General features: G+C 35.9%; 1 protein-coding gene across 4 annotated transcripts in view; it reads left to right on the top strand.

Annotated features, from left to right (window-relative positions):
• Window positions 1-23034, top strand: part of RBPJ (recombination signal binding protein for immunoglobulin kappa J region) — a 153468-nt gene that overhangs the window by 97496 nt on the left and 32938 nt on the right. The window contains exon 1 of one of the 4 annotated variants that reach the window (XM_085322679.1): window positions 6384-6428. The exons of the other annotated variants lie outside the window; for them this stretch is intronic. The gene's annotated coding sequence lies outside the window, so the exon portion shown is untranslated. Of the gene's footprint in view, window positions 1-6383; window positions 6429-23034 lie in introns of those variants that run through there. 4 annotated transcript variants of the gene reach the window in all.

The following is a 23034-nucleotide window of genomic DNA, read 5'->3' as shown; positions in this document are numbered from 1 at the left end:
TTATATTTTGAATCTTTTGTAGTTTCAGTAGGACCAATTTTATGAAGATACGCTCTTGATTTGGATTTTACGTGCTTTAATTGCTTGTTCATTATATTAAGTAGYTCGGTCATTTCTCATTTATTATGATTGATATGTAACATAAACATCAAAAATAATATTTTTATAGCTTGATTTCTATAGAAATAGAATAGTGCATAGACTGTTCAGTATGATATTGATTATCATACTTTAAAATAAAAGTATACTTCAAAGAGATATTCAGTACTGTGCATTATTTAAATGATCATGAGTTTATGAGTTAAATGAGGAAGTCTCTTTCTTCTGATTTGCTTTCCGCAGTAGAATCATAGAATCAGTAAGGTTGGAAGGGACCTCAGGAGATCATCTAGTCCAATGATAATTAATTACAGTTTTTGTATAGTTATTATTATAAATTTAAGCAATTTGTGCGTTTAAAAAGAAGACYAAAAAAGCTAAAGTGGCCTATAGCAGCCATAACTTATGAAGACTACCTGAAAGAGCTGTAGCATCTTCATGATCAAAGTTTTGGAAACAAGATTTATAGTCATTTATACTCTCCCTCTCCCTCTTTTTTTTTTTTTTTTTTTTTTTTTTTTTTTTATGGAGAGTACAGTTAAGGTACATTGCATACCTATCCTACACTGTTTGTTTCTGATAAAATTGAGCAGAGAAACTGTAATTCCAGATTGTAAAATAGATATTTAATATATAAAAAATTGTATCTTATGCAGTACATTTAGATATCTKTTGGGAATCAAAAATGTAGTTTTATCAGCCCCACATTTGGAGGGCAAATCACATCAGCAGAATTTTAAGATTTCAGACTATCCTTTCTCTGTAAAACTTTTCATTTTAAATTCTTTGAATGTTAATTGTGACCACTTTATTAGTTGGGTTCCATGGCACTGTTAATATGCTGGATCATTGCTTCCAAAGAGCATTTCACAGGGAAGATGTACTTTTAAGTTATTTTCTTTTAATTTAGATATACTGCACTATTTAAAATAATGAAGCAGTTGTAATGTCTGTTTGCTTTAAAATAATCGCTTTTTTTTTCCATGTGTACTTAGGTGAGGAAGGGGAAAAAATAAACGTCACTACCTATATTGTCAGATGAAACCTCATACTGTTCACAAAAATGGGCATGCATTTTAGTCTCTAGTATTTTAAGAAAAGTTTACAATTATAAAATTGAATTCTTAATGAACTTTCATTATTTTATGTAGGAATACTTGTAGTGTTTTAATACTGTAAACTTTTCATATTTGATTTGAACATAATTGCAATAATTAACAAATTATATGAGGCAAAGAAAAATGATATGAAATTATGGTCATCTCTTCTTTCCAGTATAGAAACTCGGAAAAGGAAACAGCTGAAAAATTTATTTGAAGAAGAAACTATTAACAGAAAGTAGCAATTTTCATATCATTATACTCTTACTGAGTCTTGGAAAAGTAAACTCAGAATTTGACATTATCTCATTTGCTGGSGTTCTACTTATGTTGTGGTTCTCTTATTAATAATTCATATAGATATAATGCATATGTGTGTGTATGTATGTATATGTCTATTTTTTAGTGGGTACTACCTTTTTTTAAAAATAAGTACCTGTTATAACCTAAAGAAATTCTCATTATCTATTGATTCTTGTATGCAACATCATAGAATTGTACAAGTTTTCTGAGCTTGAATGTAATAATTCAAAATGATAAAGTTTTTTTTAAAAATACTTCATACTTGTTAACTGCAGTTTTGTTAGCAGATAGTGATATATGGCCATGTATCTCCATGCACTTGTGCTTGTAAAAGTGCAAACTGTTTATTTGCAGTGGTAAACTTTTTCTCTAGGAAGAAAGAAGATAAGGGTTTCAGTATATACAGTGTGAGAAATCTCTTGACCAAGATAGTATTTTTACATCCTTACAACATGCAACTACAGTTTCATAAGGATAAACACTTTTTTTGTCCTATTTCATGTTTTTTCTAATTTTTGAAAAGCTTGTTTCAGCTATAAAATTTTAACATAAGATATAGTCATCATAGTGTTTTACTATTTCAGTTATTCAGATTTTGATGAATGACATGATTCTGGGACATGATTTATTCTTAATTAAAGTGATCTGGACATTTCAGTCAACACCATATTCCTTCAGTTTGCCCAGCTCTTTTTTGAACATGTCTTTATATGCAGATAAGCCTTGAAAACTTTCTTGTTGAATTTAAATGTATATTCCTGTAATGAACAGTTTAAATAGAAGTAGTGCCATTGTTTCACTTGGAAAACACGAAGACATTAAGATGGTTGTATTAAAGTATAACTTTTCCTCTTTTGATTGCTAGTCAAGAGCAAGAACTATCTCATTTTCAATGTAACTGTTTGGCTACCTTGTATGAAGAGGCRTTTAATCAGTATATTCAAAATCCAGAACTCTTGTTATAATAGACAACAGGCTGTTTTGGCAAYTTACCACTTTTGACTGCCCAGTTTGAGATTACACCTGTTGCTTCATTTAATTTTTCTGCTTCTGGTGGGTGAGATTCAAGCATATGTGTTGCAATGGGTCCTAATTAAAGCCTTTTTGTTGCTAATCTAATTATTTATGGTTGTTATATGAGTATCGAACTTATTTAAAATTTTTGCATTCTGAGTATCTATGTTTTTCTGTGTCTGCCAGAAAACAGTCTTTCTCCTAGTATTTTTGATAACAGTGGTTGGTCTGTGGARCACTTCATCTGCACCTTTTTTTCTAAGTTACACTTGTGGCATGTTTCCAATGTGTGGTGCTTTGGGAGATTACCGGGAAACTTGGTATCAGAATGAAACTTGAGCAGGCAGCCATGAAATTCAGGCTTTTCTAAGCTTGAGAAAGGGAACTGAACTGTGTAAAACACTAGTCCCTAATTTTTGCTGGCCCATAGTAACAGCACAGAGTGAAAAAATAYTCTGTAGGCAATATCCTACTTTTCTTTTCCTGGCAGCTCTTATTTTAACTCTGTAATTTAATTTTGGCTGGGAGCAGTGGCAGAGGATCTTGCAGCAGGGTTTGGTTTGCAAGCTGTGGATTAGGGACTGCTGGTGTAGAGAATAAAGTTAAAGTTGTTTACTCAGCAGAATTTATGAAACCAAGTTTTTATCAGTTTTTGATACAGTAGGATGCCTCATTAATGGCTTACTGCTTTCACCAATGTTCTTATATAAAGGGAATTTTAAAATGAAGGGCTAGAAAATCAGAAAGATGTTTGTGCTTGCTCTGAATTTATGCCATTGTGGAAGAGTTCTAAGGCCTAGACTAATAGAATAAATAATAATTAAACTTACTCAGTTGTTTTGCTGTTGTTGTTCCAGCCATTTGCGTAAAAACCCTTCATGTCCTCTACATGGAAAAAAAAAAAAAAAAAAAAAAAAAACAGTGACTTGCCAAGGTCAAATGCAGAGTCCATGCAGAGATGGGAATAGAATTATTGTCTCTTGGTCCTGTTATCGTTGTGCTATGTACTTAGAGGCCAAAATCCAGCAAACCCTGAGCAGGGTTTTCACAGGTGGAATCATGTGTCTTCTYTCCCTACTAACACCGTGTAAAAGTGAAAGATAAGTAGAAGACATCAGAGTTGCTTAGATTTTTGAGCTGTGTAACAAAAATAGTAAGGAAGACTAAAAGTAACTATATTTCTAATAAATGTATTTTTGTAATAGTGAAGGATATTAGAATGAACAGTAGAAAGATACTATTCTTTCAGAAATCAAGACATAAGCAACTGATAGGGCTTGGCCAGTGGTTAAATGTGGCTTCACAAGAAATGAAGTGATGCCTCAGTGTGCTGTGGCCATTTCTTTGTATTCCTGAGTAGTCTATATAGATATTTGTTTTCTAAATTCAAAATACTTTGCTACTTTGCAGCTTAGCCAGCCAGCCCTGGCATCAGTAGTGAGTATAAGAATTCAGAAAAGGGAAAAAAAAAGTTCTATTGAAACACTGCWATTCTTCTGCGTGTGTGTTTCTTTTCATACTCTCTTAGTTTTGTAGTGGATATACAGTGAAGACTAGTAAAAACCTTAATATTGTGATATCTTCCAGAAATGAGGGGACTATAGCAAAACCGTTTTGGATGTGTCTGTTCTGTCCAAGTATTTTTCTGGCCAAACTCTTTTTTTCTTCTACTGTTGAGTATTTCTTTGCCAGCATTGAATCCTGGGGGTTTTTGCATTCCAAATTTTTCTTAACATTGTGAGATTGGGATAAGTCCTATTTTTTTTTTTAACCATATGCATTACAAATCTCATGCTAATAAATCTGTTGCAGAGCAGTTAAACAAAATAAGTATTTGGAATCAGAATTCCTCTTTGAAAGAGGATTGGGACACATTTGACACACTGGCAAATGGTTTCACTTAGTACAGCTGATACTAACTCTCAATCCCACTAATGATGTCAGAGTTAGCTCTTTAGTATTTACATGAAGGTATCTCCAAACTTACAGTATTAATTATTTTGCTGCTGATTATGAAGGTGAATGTGTCCATCTGAAAGCGTAATAGAAGAACAGATCATACAGAAATAGAGAATAGGTAATTTTCCCGGTTTGAAGTAATTTCTGTCTGTAAAAGTCATGGGCAATGGGAAAGTTAAAGCATAAAAACTTACTTTACTATCTAATACAGATGTTAGCCAGGTCCTTGTTCAGTTTTGGTAATACAGTAAATAAAGTTCATGTCTGCCATGCTTCCATTTAGATAGTAACACTACCATAGTACTAAGAACTGCATTAAAACAAATATTCTAACTTCTGCATTTTTATTTGCAGTGCAGAAATTACTTATTTTCCACAATAGTTAAAGGCAAAACAAAGATGTTATTATGAAACAATGCTTGAAAAAAGACTTAATGAGAAGTTTTGCTTGCAAAATGTAGTATGTTGAAGTGATACGTCATACTTCAAATGATAGCAAAGAAAACATGGCCCTGTCTCTTACAGTCATTTCCCAAGTGCTATAGGCTGCTATCATATACAGGACTCTATTGGATCTCTTGAGTTGTAGAGAAAGTTGTTCCTCCTTCTGACTAGCTCCAGCATCTACATCTAACTTTTCAGATAGGAGTAGATGAAAACTGACCCTGTTGAGGCAAAGTTTGAAGCAGTCTTTGCGTGAGTGTTCCTTGAATCTAGGGCAAATTTCCATAAATAAATAAAATTCAAAGGAAARAACTCTTCAGACATATCAACTTGTTTTCCAGTATTTCATCCAGATATTTTTCTGGTCAAACTCTTTCCTATATGTTTCTGGTGCATAGGATTCAAGTTYTGGTTACTGTTGTTTAAGGTACTTAACGTAGATCATACTGGTTACTTGATACTTCCTCTGTTGCCTTTAATTTTTTTCCTGCTTCATGTCCTGATTCTAGGCTTCTTCCTTCAGGCATGAAGGTCTAGTCTTTTTTTCTTTCTTTCTTTCTTTTTTTTTCCCTGAAGATGGAAAGATGGAAGAAACTGTCCTTGCACTCCCTAAATTGTTCTTCTAACTAATGTTTTCTCCTTTGTGTTTTGATATTAGTTGAAGAATGTTTGTAGCTACTGTCTGACATTCCTTTCCTCTAATTCCAATTTTAGATCCAGTCAATCTTGCTTCCTCTTGTTACGTTTACAGCATATTGAAATGCTTTTTTTTTTAAAAAAACAGAAACAAAAAAATCTTAGTTACTTTCAGTCTTGTTCTTCCCTGAATTTTGTAATTTTGTGGCCAGGAGCTTTACCAGCTTTACCTCTTCATCTTTTTTCTTTCTTTCTTTTTTTTTTTTTTTTTTTTTTTTTTTTTTTTTTTTTTTTTTTTTTTTTGTTTTTTTTTTGTTTAATGATCTAATGCACAGAATAGTTTTTCTCTGCTTTTCTTTCTACAGAATTTCTATATAAGCCCTTTTCAATTTGTCCTTGGGCAGTCTGTGTTCAGTTATCTTTCTTCAGTGCAGGATTTCCTAACAGAGTTGTTGCTTACTCTGGATCTGTCATGTTCCTTTTTCTCCCCAGTTTTTGCCCCAACTGGCTGTGTAGGGCTATACAGAGCATCATCTCCAGTATCTGCAGAATGGGGAAGTCACTGTTTCTCTTTAATCAACGTGATAAGCTAACAGCTGCATGTTGCAAGTCAAGTCCAAACCCTGATCCTTGCTTTGGGGACCTGGAACTTGGTCAAATGAGTGTCTTTAATCTTGAGAAAYGGTGTTTCTACTGAGCACTGGAACTCTGCTTGTTTCCTAGCTGTGTTCATTGTCATGATTTACAGAATTTGTGAGGATATGGGGAAAAATTAAGGGATTCAAGAACTGCTGATACCCTCTATAACAAAAGACAAAACGTTGACATGAGAGATGAAGAAAATTAAGTATATGGGGGAAGCCAAAAAAGATCGTAAGTGTTAACAATATGAAGGCAGGAAATGTGCTCTGGGAGGGAGAGGAAAAAGAAAATAGTGGGAGATTGCTTTATTTTGGAGGAGTTTCATTACTTCTTTTCACTAGCCTTCTCTCTATTGAAATGTCACAATCCTTTTCATCATTTTAGAAGTGTGTGGGTAACTACTGCCACTCCAAGAGGGACAGATAAAATAGAACTTTGAATGAGTTTCAGAGTTATTATTGCAATTTGTTGCTCGTGGCTTTGTAAAGAATATATTGAAAGCTGTGAAGAAACAGGACACTTCGTTCTTACTAATATAGTGTATTTCTAAAGCAACAAAACTGGGCGAAAGGATTGCTTTTGAAGTGATGAAAGTAAACAAAGGAGAGCTTAGATCAGCTTCTGAAAGCTAAACTCTGTAACTAAACTTTGCCTAAAACTTGTGTGTGTGTGCAGATAAACKTCAGGTTTATTATACAGCTATATGTTATACTACTTGCATTAATATTTGCCGTGCAGAAAGCTTCTCCTAAACCAGCATGGGTTAAAACAGCACAGATAACCTTCTGTATTAAATTGTGATTTTTCTTTTTGCCTGGTTCAGTGGTTGAATGCGAACATTAGATTTGCTTTTCATAGTATCTTTGATGACCTTATAGAAATAGTATGCAAACTGAAGTCCTTTTAATGTAGGTTTAAAAACTACTGTTTTGATTGAAATATTTCTCTCCTACATTTGTTTTTCTCCTCAGAGAATGAATCTTTAATACTTTGTCGATCTGGTACACACTTGCAATAAGCTTAGTATACTGTTGTTGTATCACAAAAAAATACTTACCTTAAAAACTGACCTGGAGGTATTCATGTGGTATATATGTAACAATGGTGCAATCTGCTGCCTCAGATTATTCTCTGTGATTAAACAGCTCGTGTAACCTGTTGGCTAACACAGTGTCCCCTTCATTTTGGGATAAAATTAAAAAAAAAAAAAAAAAGAGAGAGAGTATGTCCTGTGGATATCAGAATCAAATAAGAGATCCCACCAGCCAGCCTTGATGTAGGCAACTTTTCTTTTTTGACAAAAGGAAGCTTTGAAAATTCAGTCTTGCAACACTGGACCATAGTTGTAGAAACAGGAAGCAAGGACTTAAGCTTCATCCCAGACCTTCATTGCTCCCTCTGTCTGTGGCCTCTTCCTTTTTTCAGCTGGTTTCTTAATTTCTGTCTTGGAAGCCAAAAGTAACTTCATGATGTTCTCCTAAGCTGAGTCATTTATCGGCTTCTCCTTTGCCAAATATCTGTAATGGAATCCACCAAATTTTCTTCTGCCTGAGGCTGTTTATTACATTGTCCACTTGCTTGTTGTATTTCTGTCTTGGACCTCTGATTTCCTTAGTCTGTCTGTGTTCTCTCTGCAGTGTCTACAACTCATTGTATCTTTTAGAAGCATCTTTCTGAAGACTCTTTAAGTTCATAGTGTTCTATGTCTTGGCACATGTCATTTATGTAGGTAGCCAGCATTCACCTGGAACTTAAACTCCTCACAGACTTTTCTGTTGGCTGGCATGCAGATTTGGAGCCCTTTTAACAGGGACCTTAGCATGCTTGAAAGGATGGACCATGTMTGTTCCCCTTACAAGGGCAATTGGGATAACTGGAGCTCTAAGGACTTCTCTGCATTCCTTGTGTGTTTTGAAGAGTGGTGCCCTGATGGTGAGTATATCTTAGAGTTGCTTCCAGGTGTGCTGGCATGGTTTTCCAGATCTTCTTATAAGGGTATTTTTAGAAGTAGTGTAGGTGAGCAGCTGTTGCGTGCCCATCATGGCATTGTCTAGGTAGCTAAATGAAAGATATGTTTCCTAAAGCACATTGTGCTTTTAGTTGGCAAATTCTAAGAAAAGTTGGAAAATCCTTCCTTTGGGGAAGAACTTAAAAAGTTTGAGCTGGGCCTGCAGCTTCCTTTGGAAGAATGTCTTACTCTGTTCTTAAAAATTAGAAACACCTGGCAGCAGGACTGTTTGGCATATAGGGCCAAAGCAAGGCTGCTTAGGACCCTCAAATGTAGAAAGTCTGTTTTCTTATTTATTTAAATTTTCTTTTTGAAAAGCAAATGCATGACTAGTGGAACTTTTTTATGCTTTCTGTTTTGGTTACAGATTGCAGTCAATGAAACATTTGAATTATTCTAAGACATGACAACTGGCTTCTATATGCATCTTCAGTCGGCTATGGCATTTTATTGTAGTGTTCACGTCAGAAGTAAATATTTGTGGCTTCTGAGCCATGTGACTTGCGGGCTGTTCAAGTGCCACTCCAACATGAAGATTGCTTTTTTTGGTGTGTTTAAGCTGAATTTTAGTTCAGGGATGGGGTGACCCTTCAAGACTGATGGTTTAGCTCAGTTGGTTAGAGCATGGTGCTAATAATGCCGAGGTTGTGAGTTCAATCCCTGTATGGGCCAGTTGTTTCCCTGCTGAGCAGGGAGGTTGGACTATATGATCTCCAGAGGTCCCTTCCAACCTTTATGATTCTATGATACTGTTACTGTCACTTTGCTTCGGGATTCTCCTGCGCATCTAGTCTAGCCCTGTTCTATATTAGGACTATTCCTGGTGTCTTGTCTGCACCACTGTTCTCCAAAACATATGTCCTTTACTGTCTAAAGTCTGCTCGAGTGGTGTGAGGGGACAGCTACCAGTAAAGGCTGTGTTCACTTTTGGCATCAGCATTAAGCTCAGAAATCCCCTGAACTGAAAATAGTGATAAGCTAGGAGAAAGTTCAGGTGAAGTACCATTTAGCCTTGTCTGGTTCTGTTTTCCAACTGTTCATTGCTCCTGCTGCTGGAGAGAGGTGTCTGGCTAGCTGGACCCTGGCCTGAAAGTACAACCCCTAAATCCACCAGCAATAGAGCAGAAGGCTGTACACCTCTGGGCATGCTGTTYCAGCTCTGCCCTTCTCCCTCATCTTTGCCTCTTGCTTTGCAGCAGCGAAGGGGAATGTTGGGGAGAGAATGGACAGTATTTTGGGCCTGGGGAAGAGGTTGGACTGTGTCAGTAGTGTGTGTGTGTGTGCGCGCATGTGAGCGTTTGGAGGCATCCTAATCTTTTTCCCCCCTGCTTTCTTGAATCTTCTGGTACTGCAAAGCTGACATCTGTTGCTTGAAGAAATTCTAGAGATAAGAAAATTAAATTTTGCTGCGTCACTGTTGCAGTTTTAGTCTGCTTCTTTCACTTTTTTTGTTAAGATATGGAAACACTGAAGACTATAGCTTCTGTGTCATATACATGTTCTTGTATTTAGCTGTAGGGAAGTTGATCCCTCCCCCCTCCAAGGGAGTTTCTGGTGTAAATGGAAAAAATACAAAGCAGAAGTGAAAAATACCTCAGGCTTCCAAGCCTGCCCCTCACATTTCACTTCTGCCACTACCTCCTTGTCATAGAAGCAGTTTGTAGTTCTTGCTCTATCCCTACAGTGATACTATCTATTTAAAGAATTAGACAACTTTATAAATAATGTGATAACTTGGCACACAACATATTACAACAACCTGGGAACCACTGGAGAAATAAGAAATTTAAATTACACAGTGAAATACTTTTCTGGTGTTTATCTTTAAATCGCCAGTATGTTTTATTAGGCTTTCTTCAGGCTAGTAAACATAACATAATTTAATACCTGTTCCAAGAGGTTTATGATCATAAATAAAATTAGTATACATCCCATGCTTCTTTATTTAAAAGTCCTTTTAAGTCAGTGGACCTAAAAGTGCATGTAACTCTACAGTTAAGTTGTGTTTCGAGATTTACAAGTTGTCATTAGAATTCTGGAGACCCTCTGCTTATAATCCGACAGTTGAACAAATGATGTTTTCTGGTGTTCCTTTCCTTTTTTTTTCTTTTTTCTTTTTACTTATGCCTGTGTGACCAGTATGTAGACAACAAAGAGAAAAGACTTTTAAGATGAATGAAACTGATAATATATTCGATATACGTGCATGCTATTGTGGCAGTATTTAAAGCTTCCCATAGCCATATAAGATGATTTAAACACTTTAATACTGGCACTCTGAATTTCCTTTATGTATTTTGATTGTTTTGCATATACTGTTGTCAAGTAACACATTTTTTCCCCAAGTTGTTCCACAAGCAGCAGCACTGATAGACCTATGTATGTTTACTGTGTATGTATCCTTTACCGTGAGGAAAGTTTAGGGACAGTAACATGAGCTCTTTCATCCTTAGTGGGCAAAGTGTAACTTGTAGTTTAGCTAAGCATATGCTTACTATCCAGCCAAATGACATATGCAAACTGACTTGCCAGCTGTCAAACAGTATGTAGTTTCCAAGTTCAGCTTGTCTGTCTTAAATCACATCAGTATTTTGGAAATATCTATCCAGCACCTATTTTTCACAAAACTTGTAACAACTTAATTAACTTTGAAAATGCTTCTCTTCTTTTAAATTCAGTTATTGATTTGTGGGTTCCAAAATTATAAACTGATGGCCAATCAGTTTTATAGCATAAGCTTCACTTTTTAGTAAACTGGGAAACAAAAATAAAGAAGGACTCTTAGCTGTTAGTAGAATACTAATCCCTCTGTCTGGATACATCATGTCATCCAAATTTTCCAAAATGCATTGTTGCTTTGGAAGAAGATACTGTCTCTCTAAAAGGCTGAATTATAAGCTGTAACTTCTAATATAGACCATCCCCTAATTCTGTTTAGATTGAGAATTTTTTTCATTTATCTTGGCTGCATAGGCATCTRCATGTTTTAATTCATGAATTGAACTTCCCCATATGATTTTTAACCCTTATCGATTGCGTTTGTCCACAACTTTCCTGTTTTTCTTGGATTACTCAGTCTGCCCTGTTTGAAGCCGTGGTAGGCTGGATTTGCAGAAAGGAAATCTCATTATTGATTAGTGCATTGCACATACTACACACTAAGCAGTCCCTTGTTAGCTATCATTTTTAAACCAGTCAAGATATGAGTGAGGCAGTGGTGGCTTTTAACTAAAATTCTTGCTTAAATTTGGTTGTTTAGCTCTTCAGAACAGTTCTGTGAATTTACCTTCCTTTCTGGCTTGAATGTACTTGAAAGGATGAGACAATGTTTTGAAAAGAGGTTGGGTTCAGAGCTGAGCGGTTGGAGTCTTCACAGCACTGCTTAGGCACGCTTATCATGCAGTAATATCCTTACACAAAAATTTGTGCCAGCACAAGCATTATTCTGGGAAACTAGTGTTGTAGCAGACACATGCTCAAAATCAAGCAGAAGTTAAGCTCTGTTGGGTAAAACTTTCTTCAAAAATGTTAGTTCTTTAAAGACTTAGTGTATCTAGATCTAGTAAAATTTTCAGCAAAAAATATGCTTGTTTTCAAGTTGGCTTCATAGTTCATAATGTACCTTATTAAGATGCAAGGAGAAGTTTTAACTATAATTTGCATCTGTGGAGTTTAAACTTGACAAACCTGAAAAGCAAGTTTGCTTGAATTAAGAATGATTCACGCAATTTCCATTTTAAAAAATGAACAATWGTAACTGCTTTGCATTTGTGCTCTGTAGAATCTTTTTCGTCTGAAAACTTTCCGATAAAAACTACTTTGGCACAAGAGGAACATACATGGCTGCATAAAAGAACTCCAATACTATAACACTGGAAKAAAGGATGTTTGCCTGCTGATATCTCAGACACTAAACTTCATATGGCTATTATAAATGCACTGTGATGTAGAGTAAAAGTGTATTTTGCAGTGTACACTTAATTGTCTTGTTCAGAGATCGTTGACCCATTTACTATAACAGTTACTAAAACATTGCATATTTGATGATAGACTTTGTAGGGCTTATATTTCTCTAGCAATTTGCATTTTTAAAAATGAAGTTTTACAATTAAAAATAGCAGTAACTGAAATAAACTTCTAATTTAAATTATTTAAAAGTAAATTTGTTGTTTTATGTATCCCCTTTTTCCTTTCACAAAATCTAGTAAATTGGTTCTGTTTATTAAATGGGAATTTGATTTTCTGTGTCTTTCCTGTGAAGGCACACTCTGAATTGTTGCAGGGATGCAGCTGAAATATAAAGTAATGACTTCACCTATGAATCAGTTTAACAGAAAAAATCCAAAACTGTTAAATCTTTTACATTTTTTCCATTGAAATGCATCTTTCTGTACTGTAGAGGGAGTATTACCTCATTTTACTCTCTAGTTATGTGACCTTCAAGTTTTAAGAATACTCTGCTTATACAAAATGCTCCTCAGCAGTAAGCTACTAGCACAACTACAGTGAAAGAGGTTAATGACAAAAAAAACCTCCAAATTTTTTAGCTGTCCTAGAACATAAAAAATAGCATTCTCATTCTCTGTGTCTTCTGGTATGTGTGTTTATTGCTGCTGTTTTTATGTCCATGGTATGATGTATTCATGGGATCATGTATTCATAAGCTTAATTATGAAACAATATATTTGAGATTGATTAATTCTAGGATACTTACAGGTCATTTTGCAGCTGCACACAGTTAATGTTAGTGTAACCACATAATTCCCGGGTGATGCCGTAATCCTTCCRTCCCCACTTCCCTCCCCCCAAAATCTAGGAAAGCCTGCAATTCTGTTAAACAAGTTGTTGCCAAACACAGCTTAGTTAAAAAGTTTATATATTCACAGGGTTTGTTCCATTATTTTTTTGTCTACTGAAGAAACAAATTTTATTTGGAAAATTTGGAGAATTTGGAAAATACTCTGTGAGTGAAAACTCACTTATGATGAGTTGATACCTATTCTCTGCTAATTAAATATTGACGTCATTTACGAATTGCTGTTTTTGCAAATGCAGAATCAGTGGGTAAAACACTTTATTTCCTAGAAGTAAGCTTCTATAACTCTAGTAATTTTCTTTTAATGAGTAACAGGAGTTGCTTCTATTTTGTATTTTGAAGGATTACTGCACATTACTCCCAGGAAAAGCAATGAAAGGCAAGGTTACAGACTTTGTAGTAATACTGCCTTTCAAAAAGAAAGGTTCTAAAATACAAAAAGTTGACTCAACTGATTGATTTGCTGGAGGAAAGGAGATGATACAAAATAGTTTCCACTTCCTAAAGATGTTGTTTAGAAGTGTAAAAATAATGCTGTAAAGATTTCTGTATATGGCTCTTAAAACTTTTGCTTTGGTGGTCTAAGCTGTTAAGAACCCTCTGCACTGTATATTCTGTTTCTGTCGGAGCTTACAGTTCCTGAAATAAGATCGGCAGAGGGAATGTTCTGTTTTTTATTAAGTAATTTAAAATACAGTAAAAACATGTCTGAACTGAATTTGTGGAGCACCACAGGATCACAGAATAGTTGGGGTTGGAAAGGACCTCTGGAGATTATCTAGTCCAAACCCTGGTTCAAGAAGGATCAGCTAGAGCAGGTTGCCCCAGGACCATGTCCAACTGAGTTTTGAATATCTTAGAGGATAGAGACTCCACAACTTCTCTGGTCAAGTGTTCGAATGTTCAACTACCCTCACAGTGAAAGAAGTGTTTTTTTTTAATGTTCACATGGAATTTCCCGTATTTCAGTTTATTTCCTCTTGTCCTGGCACTGGCACCACTGAGAAGAGTTTGGCCCTGTCTTCTTGACACCCTCCTATCAGATGTCTATAAACATTGTTAAGATTTCTACYCCAACCCCAAGCCTTATTTTCTTCAGTCTTAAGAGGCCCAGCTCTCACAGCCTCCTCTCATATGAGAGATACTTCAGTCCCTTAGTCATCTTTGAGGCCCTTTGCTGGGCTTGCTCCAGCAGGTCGATGTCTCTCTTGTACTGGGGAGCCCAGAGTTGGACCCAGCACCCCAGATGTGGCCTCACCCCTAGGTCCACCTCACTGACTACTTATCTAGCTTGTACTTACTCAGCTTGTGTATCAGAGTGTTGTGTCAAAGCCATTACTGAAGTCAAGGTAGACAACATCCACTGCTCTCCTGTCATCCAGTAAGCCAGCAATCTTGTCATAGAACRGTATCAGGTTGGTTAAGCATGATTTCCCCTTTGTAAATCTCTGCTGACTACCCAGTCACCTTCCTGCCCTTCAAGTATCTGGAAATACTATCCAGGATTAGTTGCTCCTTCACCTTCCCAAGGATTGAAGTCAGGCTGACTGGCCTGTAGTTCCCTGGGTCCTTCTTGAAGATAAGGGGGGTGACATTTGCTCTCTTCTAGTACTCTGGAACCTCTCCCAGTTCAAAATGATTCAAAAATAATTGAGAGTGGCTTTTCAATGATGTTGGCCACCTCCCTCAGCACTTTGGTGCATCCCATCAGGATCCATGGATTTGTGGTGTATATCCAGTTTTTCAAGTGTTCCCTAGCCGAGAATGTTTTCCTTGCTCCATAATTTCCCTCTGTGCACAGAGGCCTGGGATTCTTGTAGGCTGGTCTCCTCAGTGAAGACTGAGGCAAAGAAGGCATTAGATGAAGAAGGCATAAAAGCCTRCCTTTCTGGTAGTATGCTACAGCTGAAATGGGAGGTCATGCTCTGCTTTCGGCGTTCCTGTTGTCTGCATTGCAGTGGCATTGACACTCATTGGATTGTTGATTGTGTCAGTGAAATTCACTCCCCCTACTTCCCCAAAAGATTTTTTTTTCTTGAGTTACTGATTTGAGTTAGTTTGTGGAAGGATCTGAAAAGTGCAGAAGCTTGGTGTGAGGGCAGGACAGGGTAGCCAGGAACATGCTGGTGGGCAAGGCCTCTGTTGCTTGGTGATGACAAATCATGTTAGTTCAGTTCAGCTCTTTGTTAAACCACAGTCKAACTGTGAATTGAAGTGGCTGGGACACAGGTATGTTTGTTTATCCGCACCTAGCAGGATAGGAGGGAGAGACATGTAAAACCATGGTATCTTAAACTGTCACGGCTAGGCTTATCAGAGTTGACTTGCTTAAATCTTGCAGATTAACTGTTTTCTGTCTGCAGTTACAGTGACAGTAGCCTGATACTTACTCTGGTAAGTAGTCTGATAACTATTCTAACCTAAACTTTGACTAATGATGTTAGTCTGATAGTATAATCTTGTAATTGTGGTTACTATAAAAAACAAACAAGTCACTTGGCCTAGAATATAAAGATTATTTTTCTTCCCTGATTTTTAAAACTTGATTCAAATCTAAAACACTATAAAACTTAATTTTTATGTTGTGCCCCTTTTTAATATTCTTCTGTACTTTCTTTGCTAAACTGTCTTCTGTGAGAGTTTATAGGCTTGCTAGAATCTTAGGGAAAACACACTTAGCTTCCTCTTCTGTATAACCTCTTTTGGCTTCTGGTAAAGGTAAGTTTGCTGAGGTAAACCAACTGCTTTCTGCAACCAAACCCACTATTTTCCCTTCTCCTCTTCTCTGCTTCCCAGTGTGTTAGTATTTTGACAGGTTCATGAGCTGAGCTGGTTTCCTAGGAAGCTCTGGAGCTGGTGCAGTGGAAGGCAATTGAGGGGATAGGACTGGGATTGCCATTCAGTGACAGCTTTTGGATTAGTATGTTCTCCTTGTTTTTACGTTGATAGGAAGTAGTCGCTGTAGTAATGAAAATCCCTTGTTTGTGTGGACATAGGGTAAGGAAAAGTGCACAGAAGAGTGATTGCCTATTACCCTAATTGAACAGTGGTTATAAATTTCTAACTGACCTATTACTGTCCCTGTCGAGAACTTGTAACGTTCCAGTAAGAGGTGTTGAAAAGAAAAGGGTATTTGCTTGTATGGTTAGTGAGCTTCAGTTGACTTTTTGAGAACCTTCTTCCTCTGCAAGTTCTGTACAGTTCCTTACCACTTCCTTGCAAAGTCATTCACAATTTCTGCTTCTATTTTGTATTTTTGGCATTGCAGTGAACACTGGCAATTCTAAGAAATCCACGAACCTTAAGATTTTGTCATTTTTTTGTAAGTTGTCTTCTGTATGAGAGATTAATGTTTATCTTCCAGTTAAGATGTTTATTCCAGAAGGTATATTTAAAGAGAGGAAACTGTTCTTTGAATGCTGTAGAGATTAGAACATACAAAACAAGGCTGAGCAAAACCTCTGATACTAGAGTACGGAGGAAGTTCCCATATTGGCAGGAAAGTGGCCTAACATGTCTTTTCTCTTGTCTAATTTGYGACTTCTGTGAAGTAATCAGGCAACAGAGGTAACAGTTAATGGGTTTATTAATTCTGGTTCCTCATGTATCTAAGAATTTCTTATTGGCAATTATAGGCAGATAAACTGTAAAAAGCATTGCTTTATAACTCACTATCTGTGTTGTTACCATATTTATCTAATTCCTTAAAAGACAGGAAGGCTGTTTGCTAAAAGCAGATTGGCACTTCGGTTATAGTTTAGTAGTATGGACACAGAATCACTTTCTGAAGAGTAAATAATCAAATTCACTTTCATATCCATTCATAGTTGATAGCCAAGGTAGAAATATGATACTTTGAAATCCAAGAGGAGATATACAGGACTAGATGTAAAAGAAAAAATCTAGTAACTATATGCTGACAAAGTAATTGTCATTGAAAATTGTAAATGTGGAACCTTACATTTTATAACCATGTTTTTGTGTATTAGCAGTTTAGTATTATTTTAGTGGCTATTTTTGTGAACTATGTGCATTAATTTTTACCTTTTCCTAACATTTTCTTTTTTCTTTTGTATTGAGTGGATGGATGATAAACTAGTGGATGGAAGATAAAACTAATGACCCTTACATTGCACATTCCCTATGCAGTTACAATAGCTGAGCCAAATTATATTGTGTTTTAGGGACTGAGATTCTGTTGGCATGCTGATTTTCAAGCTGATATCTCTTTCAGTTGCTAAGGTAAGTGTGTGAAAGATCTGCAGTTTCCACTGAACGTTTGAGCCAACGTTATTAGGGATTCAGTCAAAACTTTAAGGAATTTTAATAAATGGAGTAATTCTTTGATAATGTTTCTCAAATTTCACACCATTCTACCTTTTTAATAGTGTGCTCTAAATCAAAAATTTCTAAGTTTTTTAGTATGCTTGAGATCTTTGGGCTATTGTAGCTCCTTGCAGCATACCTACAAAAAAATTTAAAACAGGGTAAATATATCTCCAGATATAGATTCAGGCACTTTCTTGTTCTTAACTAAACTGTCGTTAGTGACTTTCTTGACTTAYTTATTATGGCAGAGTTGTGTGAATTCTTTTTGGATTAAAATGCTTTGTACTTCATTTTGGACTGGACTTTGATTTTTAGAGTCATGCAAAAGTATAGTGATTTACTGTGCTTTTCCAAATTGAAGTTGACTACTATAAACAAGTGAATATGTTTACTCATGTAAGTTGTTTAAAAGTGAGCTTATCTACTGATACAGTGTAAATTGTATTTAAATTGCAGTTGTGGTTCTGCGATTTTGTTTTTATGGGGACTGGAAAAGAGAGAGGACAATAATGAAAGAAATGTGGGAGGATGAAAGAGGGTCAGAAAAAGGAGAGGGAGTTTCTAATTGAACCAGTGACTTCCAGTGAGAGGGCGTGACTAAATGAACTAGAGCTTTTTCTATTGTATTTATATCAGTATTATTTGATATAGTGCCAAAAGTGTATATACTGCTGTACAGTAGAAGACTTGTTTCAAACACGTAACATGTTTCCTTTTCTGGAGGACTTCCATTCTGTAAGCATAGGTCGGAGCGGTACAGGATCATGCAATACAAAGATCTGATAGTGCATGGTCAGTGGCATTCACCCTGGAGCAGGTGGGTTTTAAGTAATTTTTTTTTTCTTGAAGTGAGAGAATATTTTGTGTATCGATARAATCGATAAAAACTAGTTTTGTGACTTCAGCTGCTGCAGTGCCCTTTACTTCCAAAGAGCCGTAGTGCAGTTGGAGCACCATCATTCGCCCCCTACGGAGGAGAAAAGAACTTTGGGGATAGGAGAAAGGCTGCCATTCTGCCTGTCCCTCAATTAGGTTTTAATTAATTTTATCTCCTTTTGTAAGTTGGATAGGAAGGAGGGCATGTTGAGTCAGTAGGATTTCAAAGCAGGTTGGATGAGGGTATGTATACATTGTGTGTAAATGTTGAAATCATAGTGTATTTTAAGAATAGGTTAACTTTGGAGTACRTCTTCAGCATTGCTTTTGTCATCTAACTAAATGCTAAGCTCTTGAGGACAGAGTCTTTATAACAACATTTATTATGACCACTAACCCTAGATACTCTGCATCAAGTGCTGCTAGCTGGCAAAAGCGAGAGTGATTTGATGACAAAATGTGATTCTGTTAGTGCATGTGTTCATGCTGAATGATGAACCAGCCTGGGGCTTGATGGGTGATTCTGGAAAGTGTCTTTCTGCTGACTTCATCAGCTCTAAAGGATTGTGCTTATAAATGTGGTTGCGCTTGGAGGGAGCAAGTCCTTGACAGCAACTGCTGTCATTTGTTCAGCGGTTTCCATGCCTCGGATATATAATGGTTATGGAAAGAGTAAGAGCCTCTGAAATGCATTATTTGTGTTTTTAGTTATATATGTTATATATGTGTATATATATATTTATACTTGTACATAACTCTAAGTAGATTTTRTAACAAAGGAGAACACTTAGGATGTATTACTGTGAAATAATGCATCTGCATCTTCAGTGTCTTCTGCCTCTCCCATAGAACTGAATAATTGCTATATCAGTATTTTTATTGAGGAAATAGCAGAGACAACTTCTGTGGTTTTGCTAAGTGAAAGGAAATAGCAGAAGACCCTAAAATGTTTAGGATATGAGTAGTCTAAGAGTTTAAAACCTTCTTTTTCTCAGACATTACCCAAATAAAGCCACAGTGGTTAGGAAGATTCACGTAGGTCGGGTCGTATTAGGCTGCATGACTTTAAGTTCTGACAAACAGCAAAGATCAGTGGAAGGCTAAGGAGGAAAAAAAATATATAGGGAAGTGGAGAGTTAGCCTGAGAAAATGAATCTATCCAAAACTTCATGGAGAATTAAGACAGTTTCACATTATAACAGGGACTGAGAGAAGACTTTTTCCATCATTTAGCCTTTCTTCTGACAATAAGATTTTGTTTATTTTGGTTCTTTCTTGTTAGTTTGTGTTTCTAGTATGTTCCTACTAGTACAGCTTTCTGTGTTTCCCTTAATTATCTGACCTGTGGATTTTGAACCCATGTTTGTCTTGGAGGAGATAAAATTTTCCTTCTGAAAGTTTTCTGTTTTAGCCTTTGATATTGTCTGTTTATTCAATAACCTAATCCATGGGAAAGGTAAGTATGAAACATTTTATTTGTATGTGAGGGCATGAATAATATTAACTAGTTGTGTTTATTTACATCTTCACTAACTTCAGATATCCAATTGTACCTGTCTTTTGCATTAACTCTTAAAAAAGTCATTTTTTTTTCTTTAAGTTTTGTGTACTAAACATGCAGAGCATCATTTTGAGTTGTGCATTTTTACCATTGGCAAATCAACAATGCCCTATTTTCAACTTCATTAAAAAATAAAGGAAATCAGTGAATAAAGTGAATAAATCAAATGCTTCAGTTATCCCCAACAGTGAAAAAATGTTAAAACTGATCTGAATCAGCAGCTACTTTCATTGTGTATTTCCTAGATCAGTCATAGCAGAAACTACTGGGTGAGATTTTATCCTCTTTTTTTATATACCAGGTCATGCAGGATCATAAATGGTCATTTTTTCTAGTATGTAGGAATTCTTTTTGTGTATGTGAAACCACCGGATGGGATAATATTTCCTAGTGATGGATGATCTTTTCTCTTGGGAGTTGTTTCCTAAAATGTTTGTGAGAGAGTATGGTTGTGTAAGCAAAATGCACAGAAATCCTGTCAGCATTTGCATCTTTTCCTCACAGAAATCTATGCGCAGGAAAATATATTTGCATTAAGAGAAAATCTCTGGGTTGTAAAACCTGTATCTGTTGCTGTTGTTTTACAGTGGACGAAATTTTTGTTATTTTAAATGTAGATATCTGCAAAAACAAACCACACTGCACCTTACCATTACATAAATTGTAGTATACTGTTTAACCTGTATGATACATTTTTTAAAAATGGAGGGTTAAGGGATAACACCCGGGATCTGTTCAGTATGTCCTGTGCGTGCACGGTATTGTATATTTTGGCTTTGATAATTTTAAATATGTTTAAAATCTGAGTATGAACTTCCTTCGTTACAGCTTCAGTACCTCGGTCTTTGTCTGTAATAGGTAAACTGAAGCTGGAAACCAGCAGGGATAAAGAGAATTTTTTAAAAAGACAAAGAAAATAGACTTTAGTGTGGTATTTGAAGTTTCTTTCCTTCTACTTTTCTTCAAGTGGTATTTCCGTTAACTGCTGAAATGAGTACTTTTGTATTAATCCTCTACACAAGCTTTAAATGTAAAGTGGACTTGAAAACCTAGTATTTCACTTCCCGTGTTCTTTGATAACCTCAGTAAGCTAAGTAAATTTATTAATAGCTTTGTAAAGTGAATGTTACTGGTGAGCTTGTACTACACAGTTCTCAATAAGTTTATGATAACTGAGCACATAGTAACTTGAAATGAATTCTTCAAAAAGTATTCTTGTTTGTTTTGGTGGAAGTAGTTGGCCCGGTTATGACTAGGGTCTTTTTGTCCTACAGGCTCAACACATACTTGAAAGACTCTCTGCCTTTCCACATACCTAACAGCTGTTGATTTGAAGTTGAGTGAAAACGATCAAAAATGCATATAAATAATTTGTCATGTTTTAGTTTATTTATTTAAAAGACATTTGTCTCATTGTCCAACTCTAGACTTTTCACCTTTTTTCACATACTTTCACAAATTGCATGGCTATACTGAGAGATCTAGGAAGGCATTGCACCTGACAATTAACCATATTTTTAGAACTGCAATTAAGCAAAACACAGAAGTTTTAACCAAAATTTGCCTACAGAAGCTGAAACAGTGTTATTTCTTCATCCACAAACCACATTTTGATGACTTTCAGTGTGCCACCTATTTGATGGAAATTAGAAATGCAGAAGTTTGTATATTTTTAACCTCTTGTCAGACTTCCTTGTCACTCTGTATTGTTGGAGAGCAGCAGTTGGAATTTCTTAAGTTCTTTCTCATTGAATTGCATAGTGTATTCTAAAAATTCTCCAGAGATGTTATARAAATTGGAAGTTCTTCCCTTTAGATTTCTGCTTCTGTATTAATTCCCTCAGACCTCTGAGAAGGTAAAACTTTTAGTCATTTTATTTTGTATTTAATTTAGTGTTCTTAATCATTCCATCTATCTCATAGTAAGCCTATGCTTCCCGTAGGCTCTTTCTTCTAAGTACACTGCACATACCTCAAAACCCATTAATTTGACAGCTTTATTTACTGGGAGTGGGACTTGCCACTTAATCAGCTGTTGGGTCCGACATGGCAATCACCGATTTAGGACAGTGCCTTATTGCTGGAGTTTTGTGCTTCAGGAGGAGGAGCTGAAAGTATTATATTAACAGTTATGGAATAACTTCCTTCAGGAAAACTTCCTTCTGAGCATTTCTCTAGAGACTGTTTCCACARTCCTTTCTGAGGTGTTATAACCATCTTCTGTAGCTTATGAAAAAGTTGCTCTAAAATGTTTTGCGACAAAGATTCTGATATTTACTGTGTTATAACTGGACTAGTTACTTAGAGATTTGAGTAAGTAAGCAATTGTTGCTTTCAGTAACAATTTTTCATGGTAGGGAAAAATGTTAGCCCCTTGCTAGGTCAGTCAAAAGCACTGACAGTTTTGGAGGTCTTGTTCAAAATGATTTGATGGTTTGATATTTGTGCGCAAGACTTACCAATGGAGCAGGCAGTCTATGCCTTTTAAAAGTCTGCCGCTTGCTTCCCATGTAGAAAGCATGTGTTTTTCCTGTAGTTTTCCGACAGAGAGCCYTTCACAATTGTGTAAGGCAAAAAGGAAAAAAGAGATTATTAAGATCTCAACACATAGTTTTTGCTATTTTTTTTTTTTTTGCATTCTTCAGAGTAAGAATAGTGATTTGCTTTTGTTTTTGACATTGTTGAAATTTTTAGATCACTGTGGAAATGCTTAAGAAAAAAATGGTAACTGTTGTATGTTTTTGTTGGTCTTTCTCTATTCCAGCATGCAAAGTGAATGTTTTGCTTTAGCACAGACTTTATTTGCCGCATCATCTCCCATAATGTTTTTCTGAGGTTCATTCTTCTAACCTAGCAAGTACAAGTTCACCACTCAAATATGTTTTCCCATTCCCAGTTCTCTGTCTTCCTGATAGTCCCCCACATGTTGGCATCACCCACATATTCTCATTCCTCTCAGCTGTTATTTCTTCTATATTCAAATTTAATGGCTCCATTTTGCTTTTTGCTTCTCTGGAGAGCATTATTTACAGCAAAAGGCATGCTATTATTATTATAAGCCAAAATTGTGTCAGGCTATAGGCCAAGTGAAGGTAGAATTATTAGGGCAAATTGCTAAAGTTCACCTTTATTTGAATGTTTTGGAAATATTCTAAGGCTTCTAAGCTGGGTAAAAAAAGGTGAATGGACTTTCTCAGGGATTGCAAAAGAGGTGTTCTTGGCTCGAGGCCAATACTAAAAAAAATTT

Source organism: Rhea americana, unplaced genomic scaffold (genome assembly GCF_003343005.1).
Source record: "Rhea americana isolate MKP2758 unplaced genomic scaffold, rheAme1 scaffold_8, whole genome shotgun sequence".
In the NCBI taxonomy this organism is placed as follows: domain Eukaryota; kingdom Metazoa; phylum Chordata; class Aves; order Rheiformes; family Rheidae; genus Rhea; species Rhea americana.
Note: the sequence above shows the minus strand (reverse complement) of the source record. Positions and strands in the feature narration are given on the sequence as shown.